Raw genomic sequence first — 26885 nt, 5'->3', positions numbered from 1 at the left:
ATTTATGTTTATATATTTATTATGTTCCTTTCAAAAATAAAATGTCACGAAGCTTCACCCAAATCAAAGGAGAGGGGAAACAGATCTGTGTCTTGATAAGAAAAAGTGCAAAGTTGAATTGAGAAGGATGCAGGGGTGGGGAGGAATAGAAAATTTTCAACATCTTTTAAAATCTTGTTGAGAAGAATAAAAAATAAGAGAACATCAATAATGAGTCTGTGGTCTCTTGACTGAAAAGTTTGGTGGACTATGTTACCATTTACAAAGACAGGCCCAGTAGGCCCCCTATACTCGTGTTCCCCAGAAGAATGAATAAAATTTCCATGCATACTTCCAGTAGTCTAGAAGATAAATTTATACAAATGACATAATAGTACATGAAGAACTGTGTCAGAATATTCAGTGTAAGGCTCAATTTAAAAGAAAAGTTTTTACTGAAGACTGTATAGCTTGTGGTGCAACAGCAGAATCCACTAAACTTTCATAGCAAATACTTCCAGAATGTGTGGAAATAAGTCATGATTTCCTTTGAGATCTGAAGCTATATAAAGTTCAGCCTCACATCTGTCAAATCAATCTTTTTGTGGGAATTCACTAAAATGAAACCATTGTCAAGCATGCTATATAACTGGCTCTATATTCACCATGTTCTGCTATGTTTAAATCAAGCTGAAGGTCCTCCTTGGAATAGGAAATTCTATGTGCGATTTTGCAGAAAAACTGTCTTTGTCAAGAGGGGAAATGACTGAAGGCATGCATTGTCACAAACTAGGACACACTATTGTATGATGAAAGGAAGTAAAAGAAATTGTCATGGTTAATCAACATGTATTATTGGCTCAGTGCAAAGGAGTATTTTAGACTATCATTTGCTTTTATAATCAGGATTCCACTTTTGAGCTGAACTTGCTTCTGGTCCTTGATTCCCATACTACATGTAAGTTTTCCTTGGCCAAATAAAATTAAGTCAAAATAGACCTAAATAAATGTACAACCATAACTATTATTCACTATTCTAGAATCCAATTTTGTTTATTCATTATGGTAGGCAAAATAATGCCCCCGCCCAAAATTTGTTCAGATTCCAATGTTCAGACACAATTCTTATTTCCTAGAAGTATCCAATTCATCTGGGGATCATTCAATTTGTTCAGATTCAGATATGTGAATATGTTGCATTATATGGCAAGAGAGAGTTATGGTTGCAGATGGAAAAAACGTTGCTAATTGGCTGAAGTTAAAATAAGGATATTATCCTAGATATCCAGGTGGGTTCAATGTAATCATAGGGGCACCTTAAATGGGAAGAAGGAGGCAAGAGAATCAAAAACAGAGAATGGAATTATTGAGAAAGATTTGCAAGCTCTGAAGATTAAGAAAACTTAAAAGCTGTAGAGTAAGAAAATAGACTCTCCTTTAAAGCCTATGGAAGGCAATGGAGCCCTGTAAACACCTTGGTTTTACCCCAAAAAATCTCATTCAGATTTTGATCCCAGAATTGCAAAATAACTTGTCTTATGCCATTAAGTTTGTAGTTAACTTTTATAATAACAGGAAATTAATAAAATTAAATATAATACTAATATAGTAATTGATATAAATTTCTTAAGGGAAACCACTTAAGGTAGAATAAGTAGCAAGTAGAAGGTTCAGAGGTAAGAGGTTGGTGTGACTAAAGTTGAGTGAAAAAAGCAAGGAAGCCATTGCAATCCATAAGTCGTACTTTGGAAATTTATATGCATTAAATAAAAGTTTAAAAAAAAAAAAAAAAGCAAGGAGCGGCGGCGCCGCGGCTCACTAGGCTAATCCTCCACCTTGCAGAGCCGGCACACCGGGTTCTAGTCCCGGTCGGGGCGCCAGATTCTGTCCCGTTTGCCCCTCTTCCAGGCCAGCTCTCTGCTGTGGCCCGGGAGTACAGTGGAGGATGGCCCAAGTACTTGGGCCCTGCACCCCATGGGAGACCAGGAGAAGCACCTGGATCCTGCCATCGGATCAGCGCAGTGCGCCGGCCGCAGCGCGCAGGCCGTGGCGGCCATTGGAGGGTGAACCAACGGAAAAAAGAAGACCTTTCTCTTTGTCTCTCTCTCTCACTGTCCATTCTGCCTGTCAAAAAAAAAAAAAAAAAAAAAAAAAGAGAGAGAGAAGAGAAGCAAGGAGGAACAGAAGATGTAATCAAAGATGGTAAGGGAGGGAGGTGCTGATCATATATGACCTTGTAGATGACAGTCAGGTCTTTGGACTTTGGTCCTGAGAAGCAAATGGAGTTTTAGTTCAGGGGCAATGTTCATGTTGGGCTTAATATGCTGAGAACAATCTGAAGAGAGGAAACAGGGAGACTGGTTAGAAAACCTCTTCAATAATCCAACAACAAAAGCTGACAATGAGGACAAGTGTACTAAAAGTAGAGGAAAGAAAATTATGACAGTCTCGATATATTTTGATATGGAGTCAACAAGATCTGTAGATAGATTGAACATGGGTGTAAGAGAAAAATACAGCAAGTTTTAAAGCCTGGGAAACTAGAAAGTAAAGCTGTCATTAGTTTATGGGAGGAAGAGGTTTGGTGAGAAACATTAGTAGCATAAATTTGGGCATAGTAAGTCTGTTATTCCTATAAGACATCCATGTGTACATGTCAAGTAGGAAGTTGAATATATCATACAAAAGTTTGAAGGAAGAATCTGGGCTAGAGAAATAAATTTAAAGTCACTAACACATGAATTCAGTATATTTGATTCCCAGCTCCTAACTACTGGGACCAACTCTGTTCCATTTCTGCATTTCTCAGATTATCTTTTCAAAGATGTTTATTTAGCAGATATCCTTAGAAACAAGAGTATCTCTCCCCCTAGGTCAGAGAACAGATTTGTCTCCAGATCAAGATAAAAAGATAGTGACTCTGTTGGGGGCAAAGATTTAACACACTGCCTTGCAGCTTAAAGCTCCTTATAAGATTGGTTTTCTAATTACAGTGTTACTCAGCTGTGACACAAACCCATTGTGCGTGCAGTGTCCACAAAGGCCCAGTATGCTTCAATCATAGGACACAAAGGGAGGGCAAGGGCAACACTGTCATCACAAAGCACATGCTGCCTAATGTCTTAGACTAGCAACCTGTCTAAATCCACTTAGGCCCATTGTTTCTTTACCAGCCAAACTTTGGAGGAGTAGTAGCTGCTGTTTAGGGACTGCTTGGCCATTTAATAAATAACATAATATTTGATGCTAACTTGAAAGAAAGAGGAAGTTAACAAGCAAGAGATGGGAGGAGACAGAGAGAATGGAGGAGACAGACAGATATAACAGACTATATATAGGTGAGGAAGAGCATAAACATATAGGAAACCAAACCACTTTGTATCTAGACTTCTGCTTGAGACTCAAACCCAATCTCTCTCTCAGTATCACTATTGTTTATGTTAAACTGAGAGGGGACAGCATTGGGGCATAGTGGGTTAGGCTGCCACCTGCAATGCAGGCATCCCAAATAGACACAAGTCTGAGTCCCAGTTGCTCCACTTCAGATCAGCTCGCATCTGGGAAAGCAGTGGAAGATGGTCCAAGTACTCAGGCTCCTGCACCCATGTGGGAGAAGCTTCTGGCTCCAGTCTGGCCCAGTCCTGGCCATTGTGGACATTTGGGGAGTGAACCAATGGACAGATCTCTCTCTCTCTCTCTCTCTGCTTTTCCTTTTCTCTCTGTAACTCTGCCTTTAAAATAAGTAAGTAAATCTTAAAAAAAAAAAAAAAAAGGGAGGGGGTAGCATTGTGGCACAGCAGGTCAAGCCTCTGCCTGAAAAGCCTGCATCCCACATGGCCGCTGGTTTGAGATCTAGCTGCTCCACTTCTGAACCAGCTCCCTGCTGATACTACTGGGACAGCAATGGAAGATGGCCCAAGTGCTAGGGCCTCTTCACCTACATGGGAGACCTGGAAGAAGATTCAGGTTCCAGGTTTGGCCTGGCCCAGCCCCTGACATTGTGGCTATTTGGGGAGTGAACCAGCTGATGGAAGATCTTTCTCTCTCTCTCTTTTCTCCTTCTTCTCCTCCTCCTCTCCCTCTAGCTCTGAATTTCAAATAAATAAAAAAATAAATCTTCTTAAAAATCTGAGAATAAATAATCCCATTGAGGTACAGGTGAACTGAGTCAGAGAAAGAGTCACCAATTTCTTTTATTTTTTATTTTTTTTATTTATTTTATTTTATTTATTTTTTTGACAGGCAGAGTGGACAGTGAGAGAGAGAGACAAAGAGAAAGGTCTTCTTTTTTCCGTTGGTTCACCCTCTAATGGCCGCCACGGCCTGTGCACTGCGGCCGGCGCACTAGCTGATCCGAAGGCAGGAGCCAGGTGCTTCTCCTGGTCTCCCATGGGGTGCAGGGCCCAAGCACTTGGGCCATCCTCCACTGCACTCCCAGGCCATAGCAGAGAGCTGGCCTGGAAGAGGGGCAACCGGAACAGAATCTGGTGCCCCGACCGGGACTAGAACCCGGCGTGCCTGCACCGCTAGGCGGAGGATTAGCCTATTGAGCCACGGTGCCGGCCAGAGTCACCAATTTCACTCTCAGGGTAATAAAAACTATCTCACTGAAACTAAACACAGTCAAAGCACAGACTGCTTATAGTGCAAGAGTAAGACTGAAGGAGATGGGAATAAAAGCATTACAGACAGGATATCAGCAGGGGCCTTCTATACTCTTTTTTGAAGGAAGTTGAACTTTGTCTTGGGAGTTAATAGGACTCACTGAAAATTCTGTAGGAAGAACAGAACACACTCTTTCTGGAAATTTAAAAATAAGTTCTGATACCAGAAAAAAAGTTGAACTGAAGGAGAAGAGCTGAGACGGATGTAGATAAACCAGTCAGATCTTTGTTGCACCAATCCATTCAAGAAATGATAGAACCCAGTGCAAACACATTAGCAAAGGAAATTTGCTAATACATGAAGGTAGCAGAGTTCAGGTATATTTAGGGGATAAATCAATTGGCCTTCATTTTCAACACAATTCCAATTGTAAGATTAATGTGAGGTTATATTCTTATATAAAATGAGTGGAGATATACGTAGATCTACAGAAAGATTTATCAGGAAGTACTAGCTGATGTGATAATTGAGACTGAAGAGTGCTATAATCTTCCCTTAGTAGTCTTAGAGTCATTTCAGCTGGAAACTGAGAAGGATAGTTATTTAGTTCTAGTACAAATACCAAAGCTTGAGGACTAGGGCAACCAGTGGTAGAAGTCCCATTCTGAGACTGAGGTCTGGAAACAAGGAGTACTGATATTCAAAGGTAGGAGAAGATGGATAGCACAGTTCAAGCAGATGGAGAAAAAATTCACATCTGTCTTTTGTTGTAGTCACACTCTCATAGGATTAAGTGGTGCCTACCACATTGATAACGGTCATCTTCCTTAATCAGGATACTAATTCAAATGCTAATGTCTTCTACAAATACCCTAAAAGTCACTCCCAGAAATACTGTTTTATGAAATGTCTGGGCAGTCCTAAACACAGTCAAGTTGACACTTAAAATTAGACATCACAGGAGCAAGCATTTGGTGCAGTGGTTAAGATGCCACCTGAGGCAACTGCATCACATATCATAGTGCCTCGGGTGGAGTCCTAGCTCTGCATGTGATTCCAGCTTCCTGCTAATGTGCATCTTGGGAAGCAGCAGGTGATGGCTCAAGGGAGCAGCCCCTAGCTGCAGGCTGGCCAAACCCTGGCTGTTGCAGGCATTTGAGAACTGACCCAGGGAATGGGAGATGTCTCCCCTTCCTACCTTTCTCCTGTCCCTTCCCCTCTGCCTTTCAAATAAATTTAATAAATTTATCAATTAATTGTCAAAGCACACTTGCTACATCCTTATCAAAACTCTCTGACTTCACCATGTAGCTACTCTCTTTCAGTCTCAAGTAGTAGCCTTGAGCATCACATCTTTAAACAGCAATGTCCATAATAGGGAGGAAAGGAAGAAGCCTTCTTGCACAAGTATCATTTTGTCTTATAATCAGAGTTGAAGACTTTTTAGCAGCTCTCTCCTAATGTTCCATTCATGACAACTGGGCTAAGTGTCCATATGTTAAACATAAGAAAAATTGGAACATTCCAATCTGGCCCTTCTAGCCTTTACAAGTTGGTAGGAGGTTTCAAAGGTAAGTGAGAAATGGCTGGGATTGATTGTTGAAGAAACAAGCAATAGTGTCTCCTACGGTAGTTGATGAGATGGTGTTAGAAAAAAAAAATAGAATAAATCAAAATAACTACTGTTACATCTGACTTGGAGCATTGACCAGTTAGTATTGTCATTCACTGAACTATATAATGGAAGAGGAATGGTTTTAGGAGACAGAGTGATGAGATTTCTTCGAACACTTCTGAATATCCACTTGGAAAGCTCAGAGTTAAATTTCATGAGAATACAGAGCTCAATATTGAGAGATGAACTAGCTGTAAACTATAGGTCTAAACTGTAGGACAATATAATATAAGTCACATAGGAGAAGTGTTTGTACAGAGAATGTATAAAGTGACCAAAAAGATTCAAAGGAAGCCTGGAAAGTGAAGTACATTTAAAAGACTATAAAGGAAAACACAAGAAAGAAAGCAGCAGAGGACAATATTTGGTATTAAATGCTTCCCAGATATCAAATAAGAGAGGGAGTGCCTATTAATTTAAGCAACAAATACACTGTGGTGACCATTGCTAACAAAGAGAAATATCTGGAAAGGCAGTTGTGGATAACATTGCCATTATTTGGTTATTTATTATTCTGTTAATGTTTGAAGGAAGGCAATGTGAGCCAATGGGGAGAATACAAGGGAATAGGAGTGTTATGGCTATAAAATTCTAATTTCCAATTATCAGGAAGTACCGCAATGGTAAAAGGAAGACCTTTCTCTCTATCTCTCTCTCTCTCACTGTCCACTCTGCCTGTGGAAGGAAGGAAGGAAGGAAGGAAGGAAGGAAGGAAGGAAGGAAGGAAGGAAGGAAGGAAGGAAGGAAATGTTGTTCAGAGAAAAGCAGAATTCCATGCATTGTTCAGAGAAAAGCAGTGTTAATGACCTGAGTCGGAGTCCCGTCTATGCAGAAAAGTTAATATTAAGGAAAAGAGTCCTGAATTTTTTTCATATTTCTATTTTGTGTTTTTCTTTTTGAGTGCTCCAGCCCTTTAAATCTAGCAAATGAAAATGTATAGTTTAATATTATAGTAAACTTCAGCTTAATGGATTTTTCAGTCTTTGCTATTTGTTATTGCCGTTCTAAAGATGGTCATCCACAGGGCCAGCACTGTGGCGTAGTGGGTAAAGCCACCACCTGCAGGGCCAGCATCCTAAATGGGTGTCAGTTCGAGTCCTGGCTGATCCACTTCCTATCCGGCTCTCTGCTATGGCCTGGGAAAGCACTGGAGGATGCCCAAGTCCTTGGATCCCTGCACCTGTGTGGAAGATCGGGAAGAAGCTCCTGGCTCCTGGCTTTGGATATGCCCAGTTTCCAGCCATTGTGGCCATCTGAAGAAAGAACCAACAGATGGAAGACCTCTCTCTCCCTCCCTCCTTCCCTCTACTCCTCTCTCTGTGTAACTCTGACTTTCAAATAAATAAATAAATCTTAAAAAAGATGGTCATTCAGAATTATTCGCTATCTATAAAGAAGGATTGGAAAAACAAACCTCACAGTTGGTAAGAAAACCAACTGGATCTTTATTAATTTAAATTATGCCCTCTACTGTATAAATGTAGCACAGCAGCTCACGTTTTAAATTGAAATAAATACACCTAAATACACCAAGTGTCAGGCTCTATTGCAAGTGCTAAGGATTAGCTATAGACAAGATTTACATGGTCCCTATCTTCCTGAAGACTATTTAGGACTTACTTTCACTGTTCTAGAAGTTCAAATTCCATTTCAAAATCTCCCTGAATGAAGATTAAGCATTTCATTATATAGTACAGTTTTGTCAGCTAAAAGGAAATATCACCAATAATTTATTTGGCTTACAACCTTAAATTATTGATCATGTTTGCCTCTAAGCTATTCCTCATGGTTTCTAGTGGTAAAAAATTTAAATTACCACATTTAGTTTTATAGCTATGGCTTGCAAAGACAAATTCTTCCATATAATATATTGTGAATGCTTACATCTAAAGATCTTATTTAATCTTACTGTTGTCATTGAGAAGCCTCTAAGGCTATAATTTCATAGTTTATGATCCCAGGAAAACTTTCTCTATTAAATTATAGGCAAGAGACAGTGCTTTATTTTCTGTTACTAAAATTTAAATTCCCCAAATTTCATTATATATTCTTACCATCTGCATCTTTATTACTCTTGGATAAAGAAATCTTCTGAAAATCTCAGTGATAATATAAATTTCTCAGATTTTACTATCTGGTTTTTATGGCTTTCAAGAACAAAAGTTCTTGTTTTAATTTAAAGATATATAGTGACTGAATCATGATGGCTGTAAGTAGATAGTATATTATGTAGCCTAGGATAAAAACTTCCTTTAATAATAAATGCAAATGTAAGATGTCAATTATGGTTGGGCATATTTGATAAAAATTTATTGTAATGAAACACTTAAGTAATAACTATCCATTCCAGCTTTTTATTACACAGATGAGACAAAGAAAACTGCTTCACCTTTAACAGTTAAGTCATTATACCTCTGTATAGGAGCCTTTTCCTTCATTCATAAGCATGAAGAGCACAACATTATTAACTTAATCAAGTGCCCTCTTACTGTGATAAGCCTTGCTTCTACTTCACTGTTTGGGAAGAGGAAGGTAACTGGTTAGGTCAGGCCTATGAATTTTGAGTTTAGTCATTCCTTTAACTTTATGAAACCCCAAATTCCCTGAAAAAATATAATTTTTATAAATATAAATAAATAAAAATAATAAAATAGAAATAAAACTTTTCAAATGTTTCTTTAAATCAAGTTTCCCAATATCTCCTTAAAACTAAGGCTGACTTGAAACCCCACTTTCATTCAAAATCCAAAAGCCTGCATTTGCCTTCATTAACTGTATATTTTCGTTTCTTAAAAAAATGATTTACTTATTTGAGAGGCAGAGTTACAAACAGATGGAGAGACAGAGAGAAAGGTCTTCCATCTGCTGGTTCACTCTCCAAATGGCCGCAATGGCTGGAGCTAGGCTGATCTGAAGCCAGGAGCCAGGAGCTTCCTCCTGGTCTCCCATGTGGGTACAGGGGCCCTTGTGCTTGGGCCATCTTCCATTGCTTTCCCAGGCCATAGCAGGTAGCTGGATCAGAAGAGTGGCAGCTGGAACATGAACCAGAGCCCGTATGGGATGCCAGCACTGCAGGCAGAGGATTAACCTCGGCCAATTGGGGATAGAAGACTTTCACTCTCTACCTATCTTCTCTCTGTGTAACTCTGACTTTCAAATAATAATAAATAAATCTTTTGAAAAAATGATCCCAAACACAGAGACTTTCTGCCTATCATAAATTACAATTGTATAGCCAGTATAGGTCATCCATATTTAGGCACTCCACATTGTGTCCCTTGCCCGTGGAGATCCAAGTCACGAGCCAAGGAACCTGGTCTGACAAATATGTGATCCTACATTATACATAGGTTGAGGCATCACCTTTCCATAGGAGTATGAAACTTATCTTAGCAGATATACACCAACATCTCTGAGAGTCTTATCATGTACAAAGGTTGAGGGAAACAACAAGTGATCCCATTTCTTCTACAATGTATTTTAGCAGATGATTAGGTAGTACTTTCTATAAGAATGGTGTGCAATAAGCCACGCCAAAGCTCAGATAAATTTGAAAGGGAGCAAATAAAAGAAGCTAGAGAAGTGAGGCCATTTTGCGATCACTATGCCACACGATGTCTAGTAATGATAGTTTTAACTCCTTTATGAATCAAATCTGACCTTATTTTTCCTCTTACTCCACATCTGAACATGGAAAACTAAAACACAAACACATAAACATATAAAATTTCTGAGTAGTCCCTGGCAATGTACACCAGCTCATTCAGGCCAATTCACATATCTGCAGTTGCTACTTATAGTATAAGAGTACTACATGATTATATATACACTTCCAAACTGAAGGTTTATGAATGTTTCATGTAATGGAAGAAAAAGACTATATACATCTAGTACACAGAGACATATATACATGGGTGAGTTTTGAGGGTTTCTGTAAGGCTAGTTGAAAAATTAATTAATGTAGTCATAGTGAATAATTCAAACAAGAAAATGAAATACAGAATGCTAAGAAAAACATTAAATTTTGATGTATATGAAGTTTCCACGTAACTGTTATTTTTATTTGCTGAGAAATTTGAACATGATACAATGAATAAAACATCCTTTAATCCAGTTTTATGCTTCATATGATTAAAATTAATCCTAATAGTGATTTTTTAAATAAAATCTCTCTGAAAATTTAGCAGTCACAATTTCTAGGGAATAAATAAGTTGTAAGAAGTGGAAAAACAAAATGTATCACTTTTACCAGACCATAGCAACTCACCTTTCAGTCTTAGAATCTGGGTAATAAGATTTTATTAAATTATATTTAAAAGATGCAGCCACTCCTTAAGTCTGGTTGCGATGGATATCGATGGATCTGATTTACCATTTAGACTTAAATGAGAAATTGAACAAAATAATTGAAAAAACATCTTCCAAGACCCTGGACATGGACAATGAAGGACATTCATGAGTGATAGGAAACAGAAAAGCGAGTCCTACATTTGTCTTGATTTAACATCTCTAGAAAGCTTAAATGTTGTAGCACAGACATAAGGAACTCAACTCTCTGTGTTGAAAGGTTGGATTGGGAGTTCAGGAAAACCAAGGTGACTTGCGATCACGGGCGAAATATATAGAGAAAGGAGTTACACACAAACAGAGACTGCCAAGGCGACACTCTTCTGGAAATGAAAAGTGTCCCCCTGAGCATTCAGCTGAGTGCTGATTGATTAGCACAAGCCTTTGTGGAAACTATATGGGTCTCAAGAGAGAACTGCTTGAAAGAATCAGAGGAAACAGTTTCTAAGGTTCACATGGGGAGAGACAGGACTTCTTCCCACAACTAGAATAGAAAGGATCATAATTGATGAGGTAAAGATCAAAACACTGCGCAAGTTCTTGCTTCATTAAGCAGGGATAAAATTAACCCTGGGAAAAGCCTTGCCCTAGTCCTACCCAAAAAGGTATAAAAGCAAGACTCCAAGGAACCAAACTCTCTTTAAGTAACTTAGCCATGTGCAGAAAACATATCAAGCATAGCAAGGACACTCACACCCAGCATTCAAAAAGGTAAAATTCACAATATGGAGACCCAACAAAAAATGGGGCAGACATTTGCCACAGCAGTTAAGCTGTCACTTGACATGCTTTCATCCCTTATTGGAATGTCTGGTTTGAGTGCTGGCTTATCTGCTTTCAGTTCAACTTCCTGATAATATGCACCCTGGGAGGCAACACGAGATGACTCAACTGTTTGGGTCCCTGTCATTCATCTGGGAGACCATGATTGGATTCCAACTTCCTAGCTTTGGCTTGGCCCATCCCCAGCTGTTGTGGACTTTTGGGGAATGAACCAGGCAATGGGGCTCTCTCTGTGTCTCTCTGATTCATATTCTCTTTCCCTCCCTCTCTCTCTCCCTCTTTCTCTCCCCCCACCCCCGCCATCCAAATAAAATGAAAATAAATAAGTAGTTTTTTAAAAAAATTAAAAATTTGGTGGCATGCAAAGAAGTAGGAAAGTATAGAAAAAATGGATAAAACAAATTATTGAAAAAGAATCAGAAGTAACGCAAATACACAAATGATAATGTCGGTAGACAAATATATTGTAATAATTCTTATAATTCTATTCATAGGTCTAAGAAGCTAAAGGAAAGATTAAAGATGTTATGTAGACAGCCCCCCCTTCAAGTCCTGGCTCCATTTCTATGCCTCATATCAGCAGGAAGTAGCCAGAGAGAAAACCTTCTCCTTATCTATACTCAGAGTCAGGATTGATAGAACAAAGACATAAGCCTCAGTCATTCTCACTCACTGCCCAAAAGATAGATAAACATTGGAATGTATTCCTTGCTCAAGAACCTAAATTAGGTCTTACACCCTATTGCCTTCATACCCCACCCTACATTTTTCCCAGGTTCCCAAGGCCCCGCCCAGTTCCAGGAATTCACCTCTGCCTGCTGTCCCCTATCCTCATCCCCAGCCCTAGCCCTCCTACAATATAAAAAGGCCCAGGCCCTGGGAGTCCAGGCCTTCTGCCACGTGCTCCATCAACGTGCATGCAGGCAATTGGTCAACCACCTCTATGAATTTATTTTCTCTGAATAAATTCAATCTGACTGTAAATTCCCCCCAAAAAATGTTATGTAGAAAGATAGGTGATATAAATATACTAAAATAAACTTCATAGAGAGGAAAACTGCAATATATGAGATGAAAAATGTCACACATTGGAGTAATAGTACATTAAACAAAGGGGAAAACAACATTAGTCAGTTTAAGTCATAGCATGAGGGACTATACAGAATAATGGGTAAAGAAAAAGTCTGGGAGGGGATCTGGCATTGTGGAAGTTGTGCAGTGCTCCTCCCTTCTCCTACCAGCATGACAGTCAGAGTCAGAGCACTCTGTACTCTGTACTTGTGCCTTCCAGAATAAAAACTCCTATATAGCTTGTAGTCACCCTGTGGGAATGGGAAAGGGTCCAGTTCACATTTCCTAGTCCTAGGACTAGGGTTGTTGGTATTATAAGCCACAGCAGCAGTTGGACTCTCCTAGCAGGACCTGAGGAAGGGTCAATCCATAACACACAGGCCTAAACCCATAGCAATTGGTACCACAAACCCAAGTATCATTCATCCCTTCCAATAGAACAAGGGGGCAGCCACCCTTGTCTTCCTGAGCACCAAGAACAGTGTCAGGCAAACTGATACTGAACTCTGTGTGATGTTGGAAATGACCCCTTAAAATATATATGAAAATGTGGCCCCTTAAAGTTCCCCAGAAGTGCCATCTGGGGTGCCACATATGCTACCGGAATTTGGGGTACCATATATAACCATATGCTTATTAATAAATCCCCAATATTAATAAGCCTGAGAGGGTTCATGCCTAATATTTAGAGAAGAATTCTAAATACCAGCATAAATAAAGGAGGCAGCATGGTACATTTTCAGCTTTTATTTAATGAGAAAAATGCATAGGAGAGTGAGAGCTTTATCTAAGAGAGAGAGGGATAAATCTGGGTGTGAGGAAGATGCATAAATCTGGGTTCATACCAGGAACCAGCCACATGGAGGAGCATCTAGGCCAGGAAGCCTAGGGCGGGTGGCCTGAAGGCCACGAACCTTGGATGTGCAGGGCTACAGCCAGCCTTCTCCTGGTAAGAGGACAGGGAAAAGAAGAGAGAGAGAGAGGAATCTGGGTTCACACTGAGCACCAGGAACCAGCCATGTGGAAGAGCATCTAGGCCAGGAAGCCCAGGGTGAGTAGGCCAGGAAGCCTAGGGCGGGTGGCCCAAAGGCCATGCTCCCTGGAGGTGCAGGGCTACAGCCAGCCCCCTCCTGACAAGAAGCCAGGGAAAATAAGAGAGGGGTGGAACTCTCAAAGGGGAGTAGTTAATTAACCTGATTGGCTGGTGGGCACCCAAGTGTAGCCAGGTAGGGGCATGAGGTCACACTGGGGTGTGGTGAAGGTATTAGGTAGGGCAGGAGGTCACACAGGGGCGTAGCGAAGGCATGGTCTTCCAGCTCACAAACCTAATCGATTGTAACCGGTATGCCTGCTTACTTCATGTGCACCAAAGATACATACCCATGAAAACCCTTATTCATCTCAAAAATGTACTTTTATCTCTATCAACTGCAGCAGACTAGACCACTGTGTTACTTATAGATACAGCTGACAGATGACAAAACAAATCACTCAGAGACCAGATTCCTAGGCTCACCTAGAACCTAAGCCAAAGCAACAAGCTAAGTGTTACCATGCATTCCAGCTAAACCATAAACTCTTTTGCAATCAAACCTATCCCATAAAGAAAAGACAAATACACCATATGGGCTGATATCAACATAGAGACACAGGAGATGTGAAGAAGAAAGGTAGCATGACAACTCCAAAAGAATAAAATACTCCTCAGAATTAGATCCTGAACAGAAGTAAATCTATGACATGATATATACAGAATTCTAAATGATTATTGTAAGGAAACTTAATGAGATGGATCCTAATTCTGGAAGACAATGAAGAAATGAGGAAATCAAAGAGCGACATGAATCAAAATATTACTAAGATAGAACTAATTAAGAAGAACCAAATAGAAATTCTGGAGATGAAATCTTCAATAAGTGAAATTAAAAAATACAACTGAGGGCTTTAACAGCAGAATAAACCAAGTGGAGGGAAAACTCTCTGACCTCAATGGCAAACATTTTGAAATAGCCCAATCAGAAAAAAATAAAGAAAAAAAGAATGAAAGAATTAAATAGAATGAATAAAATCTATGTGAAATATGGGATACTGTTAAACAACAAAATATTCATATTACAAAATATTCATATTACAGGTATTCCTAAAGCAGAAGACAAGGAAAATGGCTTTGAGAACCTACTAAATGAAATAATAGTTGAAAATTCTCTAGATCTTAAGAGACATGGACATCCAGATACAGGAAACTTAAAGAACTCCAAGTAGACTCAACCAGATAATTTCTTCTCCGAGGAATATCATCATCAAATTGTCAAAAGTTAAAGACGAGAAATTTCTAAAGATAGTAAGAGAAAAGTGTCAAGTTACATATCAAAGAAAACCAATGAGATTAACATTAGACTTCTCAGCAGAAACTCCACAGGCCAGAAAGAGTGGGATTATATATTCAAAGTCTTGAAAGGAAAAAAGACTTCCAAACAAGAACATTATATCCAGCAAAGCTATCCTTTAAAAATAAAGGAGAAATAAAGTATTTTCCAGATAAGCAAAAAGTGACAGAATTCACCGCTACCACAGGAGTCCTGCAAGAAATTCTGAAGGGCATCCTACATGATAAGTAAACATGAAAACACATGACACCACCAAATTCCCTAACACAGCAGGTAGAATCATTATCCAATCAACAAAGTGACAGGTCTTAGTTCTAAACTATTCAATACTAACCATGAATGTAAATGGATTAAATTCAACAACCAAAAGACTTAGATTAGCAGAAAAGATAGGACCCCACTAAATGCTGTCTATAAGAAATTTAATTCACAAACAAACAAACAAACAAAAAACATACAGATTGAAAGTGAAAGGTTGGAAATAGATATACCAAATGGAAAACGAAAGTGATCCTGATGTCAGGTAAAACAGAATTTAAATCAAAAACTGTAAAAAGAGATAAGGAAGGGGGCCCAGCACTGTGGCGCAGTAGGTTAATCATCCGCCTGCGGTGCCGGCATCCCAAATGGGCGCTGGTTCTAGTCCTGGCTGCTCCTCTTCCAATCCAGCTCTCTGCTATGGCCTGGGAAAGCAGTAGAAGATGGCCCAAGTCCTTGGGCCCCTGCACCATGCGGGAGACCCAGAAGAAGCTTCTTGCTTCTGGCTTTGGATGGGCACAGCTCCGGCCGTTGTGGTCAACTGAGGAGTGAACCAGCAGACGAAAGACCTTTTTCTCTGTCTCTCCTTCTCACTTTTAAAAAAATAAATAAATAATCTTTAAAAAAGAGATATGGAAGGACATTATATTTTGATAAAATATTCAATTCAACAAGAAGAAGTAACAATAAAAAATATATGCACCCAACATAAGACCACCTTGATATATACAGAAAATACTATTAGAGATGAAAGGATAGACTCAAATACAATATTAATGGGTGACTTCAACACTCCACTCTCACAAATGAACATATCATCCAGACAGAAAATCAATAAAGACATATCAGAGTTGAAACATACTATCCAGCAAATGGACCTAATAAGCATGTATAAGAGACATCTCACTCAGCAGCTATATAACATACATTCTTATCATCAGCACATGAAACATTTTGTAGGATAGACCATATATTAGGCCAAAAATCAAGTTTCAGAAAGTTTTAAAAGCAATGTTAAGAGGAAAGTTTATATCAATCGGTGCCTACATCAAGAAATTGGAAAGGCACCAAATAAATGAGCTTTAACTGCATCTCAAGGATCTAGAAAATCTGCAGCAAACCAGACCCAAATCTAGTTGGAGAAGAGAAATAATTAAAATCAGAGAAGAAATCAACAGCATTAAATCCAAAAAAAAAAAAAAAAAAATTACAAAAAAATCAGCCAAACAAGGAGCTGGTTTTTTGAAAAAAATAAACAAAACTGACACCCCATTGGCCCAACTAACTAAAAAAAGAAGAGAAAAGACCCAAATCAATAAAATCAGAGATGAAAAAGGAAATGTAACAACAGACACCACAGAAATAAAAACAATCATCAGAAATTACTACAAGGACTTGTATGCCAGCAAACAGGGAAATCTATCAGAAATGGATAGATTCCTGGACACATGCAACCTACCTAAATTGAACCAGGAAGACATAGAAAACCTAAACAGACCCATAACTGAGACAGAAATTGATACAGTAATAAAGGCCCTCCCAACAAAGAAAAGCCCAGGACCAGATGGATTCATTGCTGAATTCTACCAAACATTTAAAGAAGAACTAACTCCAATTCTTCTCAAACTATTCAGAACAATCGAAAAAGAGGGAATCCTCCCAAATTCTTTATATGAAGCCAGCATCACCTTCATACCTAACCCAGAAAAAGATGCAGCACTGAAAGAGAATTACAGACCAATATCCCTGATGAACATAGATGCAAAAATCCTCAATAAAATTCTGGCCAATAGAATGCAACAACACATCAGAAAGATCATCCATCCAGACCAAGTGGGATTTATCCCTGGTATGCAGGGATGGTTCAACATTTGCAAATCAATCAATGTGATACACCACATTAACAGACTGCAGAAGAAAAAACATATGATTATCTCAATAGACACAGAGAAAGCATTCAATAAAATACAACACCCTTTCATGATGAAAACTCTAAGCAAACAAACTGGTTATGGAAGGAACATTCCTCAATATAATCAAAGCAATTTAGGAAAACCCACAGCCAGCATCCTATTGAATGGGGAAAAGTTGGAAGCATTTCCACTGACATCTGGTACCAAACAGGGATGCTCACTCTCACCACTGCTATTCAATATAGTTCTGGAAGTTCTAGCCAGAGCTATTAGGTAAGAAAAGGAAATTAAAGGGATACAAATTGGGAAGGAAAAAGTCAAACTATCCCTCTTTGCAGATGATATGATTCTTTACTTAGGGGACCCAAAGAACTCTACTAAGAGACTATTGGAACTCATAGAAGAGTTTGGCAAAGTAGCAAGATATAAAATCAATGCACAAAAATCAACAGCCTTTGTATACACAGGCAATGCCACAGCTGAGAAAGAACTTCTAAGATCAATCCCATTCACAATAGCTAAAAAACAATCAAATACATTGGAATAAACTTAACCAAGTGTGGGGGCCACTGAATCTGGAGAGGCCTAGAGGAACTTCCTGAGCCTGCCTCGAATTTGAAAATCTGACTTTAAGTTTCAAATCCCTGGTAGCAAACACCCCAGCCCCAGGGCACTTCTGCCTAAGGATCATTAAGGTGGTATAATAGGAGTGGCTAGGACCTTTCTGCATCACAACACCCCACCCCTTGCCTGCATCCTTAAATCAGCTCATCCTCTCCCTACCATCTGCTCTGTACCTCAGCTATATATACACATCCCTTTTACAATAAAGTGAGACTCTGCTTTGACTGGGCTCCACACCACGCCTGATTGTGTCCAGGGTTTGGGGAAGGCTGAGTGGCGGGTGGCGCACTTTCTGCTCCTCGGTCAAGGCAAGCTGCGGGCAGCCTGCCTAATTCTCCGGCGGTGGCGAGGAACAATCACCACAACCAAGGACGTTAAAGACCTCTACGATGAAAATTACAAAACCTTAAAGAAAGAAATAGAAGAGGATACCAAAAAATGGAAAAATCTTCCATGCTCATGGATTGGAAGAATCAATATCATCAAAATGTCCATTCTCCCAAAAGCAATTTACAGATTCAATGCGATACCAAGCAAGATACCAAAGACATTCTTCTCAGATCTGGAAAAATTGGTGCTGAAATTTATATGGAGACACAGGAGACCTCGAATAGCTAAAGCAATCTTGTACAACAAAAACAAAGCCGGAGGCATCACAATACCAGATTTCAGGACATACTACAGGGCAGTTGTTATCAAAACAGCATGGTACTGGTACAGAAACAGATGGATAGACCAATGGAACAGAACTGAAACACCAGAAAGAAATCCAAACATCTACAGCCAACTCATATTTCATCAAGGATCCAAAACCAATCCCTGGAGTAAGGACAGTCTATTCATTAAATGGTGCTGGGAAAACTGGATTTCCACGTGCAGAATCATGAAGCAAAACCCCTACCTTTCACCTTACACAAAAATTGACTCAACATGGATTAAAGACTTAAATCTACGACCCGACACCATCAAATTACTAGAGAGCATTGGAAAAACCCTGCAAGATATAGGTACCGGCAAAGACTTCTTGGAAAATACCCCAGAAGCACAGGCAGTCAAAACCAAAATTAACATTTGGGATTGCATCAAATTGAGAAGTTTCTGTACTGCAAAAGAAACAGTCAGGAAAGTGAAGAGGCAACCGACAGAATGGGAAAAAATATTTTCAAACTATGCAACAGATAAAGGGTGGATAACCAGAATCTACAAAGAAATCAAGAAACTCCACAACATCAAAACAAACAACCCATTTAAGAGATGGGCCAAAGACCTCAAGAGACATTTTGCAAAAGAGGAAATCCAAATGGCCAACAGACACATGAAAAAATGTTCTAGATCACTAGCAATTAGGGAAATGCAAATCAAAACCACAATGAGGTTTCACCTCACCCCGGTTAGAATGGCTCACATTCAGATATCTACCAACAATAGATGCTGGAGAGGATGTGGGGAAAAAGGGACACTAACCCACTATTGGTGTGAATGCAAACTGTTTAAGCCACTATGGAAGTCAGTCTGGAGATTCCTCAGATCCTGAATATAACCCTACCATACAACCCAGCCATCCCACTCCTTGGAATTTACCCAAAGGAAATTAAATTGGCAAACAAACAAGCTGTCTGCACCTTAATGTTTATTGCAGCTCAATTCACAATAGCTAAGAACTGGAGCCAACCCAAATGCCCATCAACAGTAGACTGGATAAAGAAATTATGGGACATGTACTCTATAGAATACTATACAGCAGTCAAAAATAATGAAACCCACTCATTTGCAACAAGATGGAGGAATTTGGAAAACATCATGCTGAGTGAATTAAGCCAGTCCCAAAGGGACAAATATCATATGTTCTCCCTGATCGGCGACAACTAACTGAGCACCAAAGGGGAAACTTGTTGAAGTGAAATGGACACTATGAGAAACAGTGACTTGATCAGCTCTTGTCCTGACGGTTGATGTACAATGTAATACTTTATCCATTTTAGTATTTTTTTTGTTCTAGTACCATTGGTTGAACTCTGTAGTTAACACACAATTATTCTTAGGTGTTTAAATTTTAACTGAAAAGTGATCCCTGTTAGGAATTTGGAAAACATTATGTTGAGTGAAATAAGCCAATCCCAAAGGGACAAATACCACTTATTCTCCTTGATAGATAACAACTAACTGAGCACAAAAAAAAAGGAAACCTGTTAAAGTGAAATGAACACTATGAGAAATGGTGACTTGATCAGCCCTCACCCTGTTGATGAGCAACTTGATATGTTATCCCTCTTAGTATTTTTTTTGTTTGTTCTACTTAATACTTTTGGTTGAATACTGTAATCAATACACAGTTATTCTCAAGTGTTGAAACTTAACTGAAAAGTGATCACTGTTAAATATAAGAGTGGGAATAAGAGAGTTAAGAGATGTGCAATTTGGGACATGCTCAAGCTGACTTACCTCAAACGGTAGAATTAGAAACATACCAGGGGATTCCAATTCAATCCCATCAAGGTGGCATGTACCAATGCCATCTCACTAGTCCCAGTGATCAATTTCTGTTCACAATTGATCATAATGATAGGACTAAGAGCCAAAGGGAGCACACAAACAAGACTAGTGTCTGCAAATACTAGCTGATATAATCAAAAAGGGAGAGAATGATCCAACATTGGAAGCGAGATAGACAGCAGACCCATAGAATGGCAGATGTCCTAATCAGCACTCTGGCCTCAGAATCACCCCTTCAGGCATGCAGATCTGGCTGAAAAGCCCATGAGAGTATTACAGGCATGGAAAGCCAAAACACTCTGGCAAAACAAAAAAAAAAACCTAAATGAAAGATCTCCGCGAGTGAGATCCCAGTGGAAAGAACAGGTCATCAAAGAAGGAGGTACCTTTCTCTGAAGGGAGGAGAGAACTTCCACTTTGACTATGACCTTGTCTAAATATGATCAGAGTCGGTGAACTCAAAAGGCTTCCATAGCCTTGGCAACTCATGACAAGAGCCTAGGGTGATTACTGATGCCATAAACAAGAGTGTCAATTTGTTAAGTCAACAACAGGAGTCACTGTGCACTTATTCCTCATGTAGGATCTCTGTCCTTAATGTGCTGTACATTGTGATTTAATGCTATAACTAGTACTCAAACAGTATTTTTCACTTTGTGTTTCTATGTGGGTGCAAACTGTTGAAATCTTTACTTAATATATGCTAAACTGATCTTCTGTATATAAAGAGAATTGAAAATGAATCTTGATGTGAATGGAAGGGGGGAGGGAGTGGGAAAGGGGAGGGTTGCGGGTGGGAGGGACGTTATGGGGGGAGCCATTGTAATCCATAAGCTGTACTTTGGAAATTTATATTCATTAAATAAAAGTTAAAAAAAAAGAAAGTTTTAAAAAGATTGAAATCATACCATGTATCTTCTCAGACTATAAAGAAGTAAAACTAAAATCAACAAGAAGAACAATAGAACATTCAGAAATACTGAAAATTAAATAACATGCTAATGAATGATCACTGGGTCATTGAATGGGTCAATGAATCGGTCATTATAGAAATTAAAAAAGAAATCAAAAACTTTCCAGAAATAAATGAAAATGAAAACACAACATATCAGAACCTGTGGGATACAGAAAAAGCAGTATCAAGAGAGAAGTTAATAACACTGAGTACTTAGATTTTAAAAAAGAGAAATGTTTCAAACTAAAGATCTAATGATACAATCATGAAGACTTACAAAGACAAGAACAAACAAATCCAAAATCAGTAGGAGGCAAGACATGATAAAGATTAGAGCATACATATATGAAACTGAAATTTAAAAAAATACAAAAGGTCAACAAAACAAAAACTGGTGTTTTGAGAAGATAAACAAAATAGATAAACTTCTAGCCAGACTAACAAAGAACAAAAGAGAAAAAAACTCAAATAAAGAAAATTTTAGATGAAAAAGGAGACCTTACAACTGACATCACTGTAATATAAAATGAGTGTAAGAAACTATTAGGAGAAACTATATGATAATAAACTGGAAAACCTCAAAGAAATGGATAAATTCCTGGATTCACACAACCTATCAAGATTATATCAAGAAAATACAGACAATCTAAACAGACCCATAACATGCAATGATATTGAAGTAGTAATCAAAAGTCTTCCATCAAGAAAAAGTCTGACAACTGATGGCTTTACTGCTGAATTCTACAAAACATTCAAAAAGGAAGTAACTCCAATACTCTTCAAATTATTCCAAAATATTGAACAGGATAGAATTCTGACATTCTTTTTATGAGCCCAGCATTACTTTGATATGAAAACCAAAGACATAACATGAAAAGAAAACCACAGACCTATATCCTTAATGAATACAGATGCAAAGATTCTCAACAGCAAATATTTTTTATGTGGTTTTGGGTTCAGTTTCCCCTCAGATCTGGAACAAGACAAGGCTATCCACTTTACCACTCTTATTCTAGAAGTTTTAGCAAGAAAAACTAGGGAGGAGAAAAAATATATGGGTATCAAAACTGGAAAAGAGGAAGTAAAATTATCCATGTTTGCTGATGTTATGATGTTATACATGGAAAAACCTAAACACATAAATAAAAAGCTTTTATAATTGATAAACCATCTCCGTAAACTTTCAGGCTACAAAATAAACATACAAAGAGTAGTTTTATGTATGCTAATAATGAACACACAGAAAATGAAATCCCATTCACAGTAGCCAAAAAAAGTGAAGTATTGAGTAATAAATTTAACCAAAGAAGTAAAATATCTCCACGATGAAAAGTTATCAAACATACGTTTAAGAAATCATTAAAGAGGGCCAGCACCGTGGCTCACTTGGTTAATCCTGTGCCTGTGGCGTCGGCATCCCTTATGGGCACTGGTTCTAGTCCTGGCTTCTCCTCTTTCAGTCCAGCTCTCTGCTGTGGCCCAGGAAGGCAGTGGAGGATGGCCCAAGTGCTTGGGCCCCTGTATTGGCATGGGAGACCAGGAGGAAGCACCTGACTCCTGGCTTTGGACCAGCGCAATTCCAGCCGTAGCGGCCATTTGGGGAGTGAATCAATGGAAGGAAGACCTTTCTCTCTGTCTCTCTCTCTCTCACTGTCTGTAACTCTACCTGTCAAATAAATAAAAAGAAAGAAAGAAAGAAAGAAAGAAAGAAAGAAAGAAAGAAAGAAAGAAAGAAAGAAAGAAAGCCTAAACAAATACACAAGGTGTCAGAACATTGAAGGAGAAATCTGGACCTTAAAAAAAAAAGAAATCATTAAGGACACACAATAAAATGGAAAAATATTCCTTGCTCAAAGATCAGAAGGACTAATATCATCAAAATATCTATACTACCTAAAGCAATTTACAGATTCAATGTAATCCCTATCGAAATACCAATGGCATTCTTTACAGAGTTAGAAAAAGCAATCCTAAAATTCATATGGAATTACAAAAGACTCTAAATAGCCAAAGTGACGTTGAGCAAGAAAAACCAAGCTGAGGGTATCACAATACCTGAGTTCAAAGCATACTAAAATGCTATAGTAATTAAAACAGTTCGGTATTACCATAAAAATAGATACATAAATCAATGGAACAGAATAGACAGCCCAGAAATTAATCCATGTACATACAGCCAATTAATTTTTCACAAAAGTGTTCAGACCATATAATGGAGTAAGTATAGATACTTCAACAAATGGTGCTGATAAAACTGGTTGTATATATGTAGAAGAAAGAAATTAGATCTATACCTCTTATCATATACAAAAATCAGGGGCCGGCACTATGGCATAACAGGTAAAGCCGTTGCTTGCAGTACCAGCATCCCATATGGGTGCAGGTTCGAGTACCGGCTGCTCCACTTCTAATCCAGCTCTCTGATATGGCCTGGGAAAGCAGTGGAAGATGACCCAAGTCCTTGGGACCCTGCATCCATGTGGGAAACACAGAAGAAGCTCCTGGCTTCAGATATGCGCAGCTTGGGCTGTTGTGGCCATCTGGGGAGAGAACCAGCAGATGAAAGAAAAAGACTGGAAAACTGTATCAAATTCAACTTTTTAAGAAAAGTAGCTAGATACCAGTAGGAACCATGATTGTGTATGTGTTTTAGCTTCTTCTACCCATCCCAAACACACATACACACAAAACCAAAAAAGCCCACATTCCTATAACCTTTTAAAGCACATAATGGGGTTAGAGGTTTTTCAAAGCCTCATTCCCAAAAGACTTAACTTGTCTAAGACAGAAGATTCCTGGAAGAACCTACTGGAAGATCTGTCCTATTTTGGCCAACTTAGAACTTAACCTAGTGCAAAGCCACTAAGTAAGAAAATGTTTGTAAAATACAATTGCATGTATACGCTGCTGCAGGCTGGGCTGATAAGTAAAAGTTGGGGAAATAACAGGCTAACTAAAAGCTTGGAAAGGCTGAGGAATGGGATGTGACTGGGGATTTGGACAACTCCAACATTTATCCATAAGCTAGAAGTCACATACACACATAACTATGCACATTTTCAGAAAAACATAAAAATGCCTTAAGATCTCACTTATGGGTGACCTTGAAGCTCTAGGCAAGCAGAATGTGAGGGCTTAAGTAGAACTGTAAACTCCCTGGCTCAGGGTTATAAGTGTGTCCCAACACACACTCGCACGCGCACACACACACACACACACCACAGAATCCCTCAGAAAAGAATGAGGGATTTAAAAAAATCAAGTATTTAAGAATATCTCTCTCCAATAATTAGCCAACCATTAAGCCAACAGATAAAAGCTTCCATGACCACCAAGCCAAAATAATTTCCCAACAATTGTTAACAACAAGTAACAGTGGCTCCACAAATGCCTATAATATGAAACAGAGTCTAATTTCCATGCATAACATATAAGCTACTTCTTATTCACTTCCAGACTAAACTTCTATTACTTTTCAAACTACATTCTACTCTTAGCACAAAGGAACGATTCAGAATTCCATGTATATGTCTTTACTTTCCTACCTGCACACCTCTGTGCAATCTATTTGCTGGATTTTGAGGGCCCTTCTTTGTATTCTCTTTCTGGCAACACACAGTTTAATTTTGACTCAACTTACTCTATTCCATACAACCTTATAGGGTAGTTTTGTTTTATATACAAATCTAATCATGATATACCAAGTTAAAACATTTTGTAGCATATGAAAAAATTTAATGGGTCATAAATGCTATTGTGCCATTTCTTACTTTTCTCTAATAAATCTATCAACTATATACATACATATATATAAAAACTTTATATAATTTCACTTAAATCTTTCCTTCAAGTGCCCACAAAAGGAGGAAAAAAACAAGTTTATTTTCAGATTAATTTGTTTTTGGTGTTTCGTTAGTCATTTGAAGTTACATTACGTCAATTCCAAGTGCTCAAGAGGGCACGTAAGGTGGAAAGGCTACCATAATGTATAAACAGTTCCACAGCTTCTGTTCTGAAGTGATTCTCTCTCCTGACATCCACTGTAATGGACAGGTATCTTATCCTGTGTGTTTTTGGTTTTCAGTGTATAACCCCACAAGTATCTGATGAAGCATCTTTTGTCCAGTGGCCTCCACTAGCAGGTGCAGACTGACTAAACAACCATTTCAGACTCTACTTCAGATAACTGTAGACTCTTTGTTAGCTTCTCAGAGTAACAGAACATGACTGTTCACTGATGTTTCTCTCTTGTCACACAAATAGACACCTTTATTCTTATTATTTCTATGCCACTACAGTTCTGTTACTTCCCTGGATCAACTGTTACTTCCCTGTTAAAACTTTTTTCTTTTTGTTTTTTAAAACAAACTTCAGCCAAAAGGTCAGGGGTCATTTATGTTATGATTTCCATTTTTGAGGCTTTATCGGGAGGACAAGACATGCGTTTTTTTTTTCTATGCTCACTTCATCTCCAAACATAAAGATACATATCTTTATACATAGAGATATGGATAAATCAATATTTATAAACAACCTTCTCGTTGATAATATTGAATGCAGGAATGAATGACTCAACTTACATGTTCCCATCCTGTCAAAAATAATTTTTCTAACTAGTATTAAAGATTTTGCTTTTGGCTGCAGTAACTTCTTATTTTAACGCTGCTACAAAGAACATGGCAGTTGGGCTGCAAGAGGTTAGAAGCACTACCTCGAGAAAAGGATAGACAGGACATGATATAATGCAGTCCAGGCAGAAGTAACCATGTGCAGTACTCACACCCTGGGCAGAACTTGCTTTTCTAGTAACATATGAAGAAGTAAAACTACTGAGAAAGAATACATTTTGTAAATGTTCTGCTTTGCTCAGTAATATTCCTTACCAACCTTTTTAAAAAAATTATTACTTGCAAAGCTTTTTGTCCAGGGTAGATATTCAATACACATTTGTTAGGTGACAAATGTTAGCCCTTAAAAGGTGACAAAAATTGCTTTTGTAAAGTAAAGGCAATCATGCTAAGACAAACAAAACCAAGCAAAAAACCCGCCTTGTTTTCTATCAGTGTATGAAAAACGTCTCCCTATGAGGGAGAAAGGAGCATCCCATTCTTGTCTAAAGAAGCATCCTAGATTTACAACCCAGGTGCAGGCATCTGAGGACATCCCATTCGTGTTGATCTTGTTTGTCGTTTCCAGGGAAACAGGATGGGGTGTGCCCTCACCTCAGGTTGGCAGACAATGTGCATTGTTTCTAACAGAATCCTAAACGGTGCTTCTAAGGAGACATGGTGAGGACACACAACCTCTGCATCTTAACAATAACTCACCCTCACCCCAGAGCCCTGTGAAACCCGGTCCAAAGCTGACTCCTGCTCCCTCACCCCTTCGTCTAGCCAGTGCCCTGCTACCGCCTTCTCGGTTCTGACACCCTCCCGCGTCCCCGCGGCACAGAGGTCGCTCTTCGTGAACTTAACTGTGAGGAACGCTGCTGACACAAAGCGCTTAGCGGTCACTGTGATGTGCGAAGTAGACATTGCACACCTCCAGGGGAAAGAAATGAACTTACAGCTGCACTATGAGCAATAACTAAAGTGACACTTATTTGTGAGTACCAAAGTCCTAAAAAAATTTCATAAGCCTAAAGAACCTATTGCAATTCACCTCTGAGAGACATGGGGCAGGGAGCAGCAGGAGCAAGCGGACAACCCGGGAACTGGAGACTCGGAGGCACAACTGCGCCCCGAGGCTGAGAACTCCGGCGGATCTCTCAGCACCCCCGGCCTCTCAGACGCAGT

At 38.9% G+C, this 26885-nt stretch overlaps 1 long non-coding RNA gene across 2 annotated transcripts in view; it reads right to left on the bottom strand.

The window, feature by feature from the left end:
- LOC149127735 (uncharacterized) overlaps positions 1–26882 on the bottom strand; it is a 99925-nt gene extending 73043 nt beyond the window's left edge. For both annotated transcript variants that reach the window (XR_016229892.1, XR_016229891.1), the window contains exons 1-2: positions 26752–26882; positions 23385–23630 (exon numbers count right to left, since the gene is read on the bottom strand). This is a non-coding gene — a long non-coding RNA (uncharacterized LOC149127735). The remainder of the gene's footprint in view (positions 1–23384; positions 23631–26751) is intronic.
- Between the last annotated feature and the right edge of the window lie 3 nt (positions 26883–26885).

Source organism: Oryctolagus cuniculus, chromosome 2, assembly GCF_051225735.1.
Source record: "Oryctolagus cuniculus isolate XC-2025 breed Fujian yellow rabbit chromosome 2, ASM5122573v1, whole genome shotgun sequence".
NCBI lineage: Eukaryota > Metazoa > Chordata > Mammalia > Lagomorpha > Leporidae > Oryctolagus > Oryctolagus cuniculus.
The sequence above is the reverse complement of the archived record's forward strand: the minus strand, read 5'-3'. Positions and strand labels throughout refer to the sequence as shown.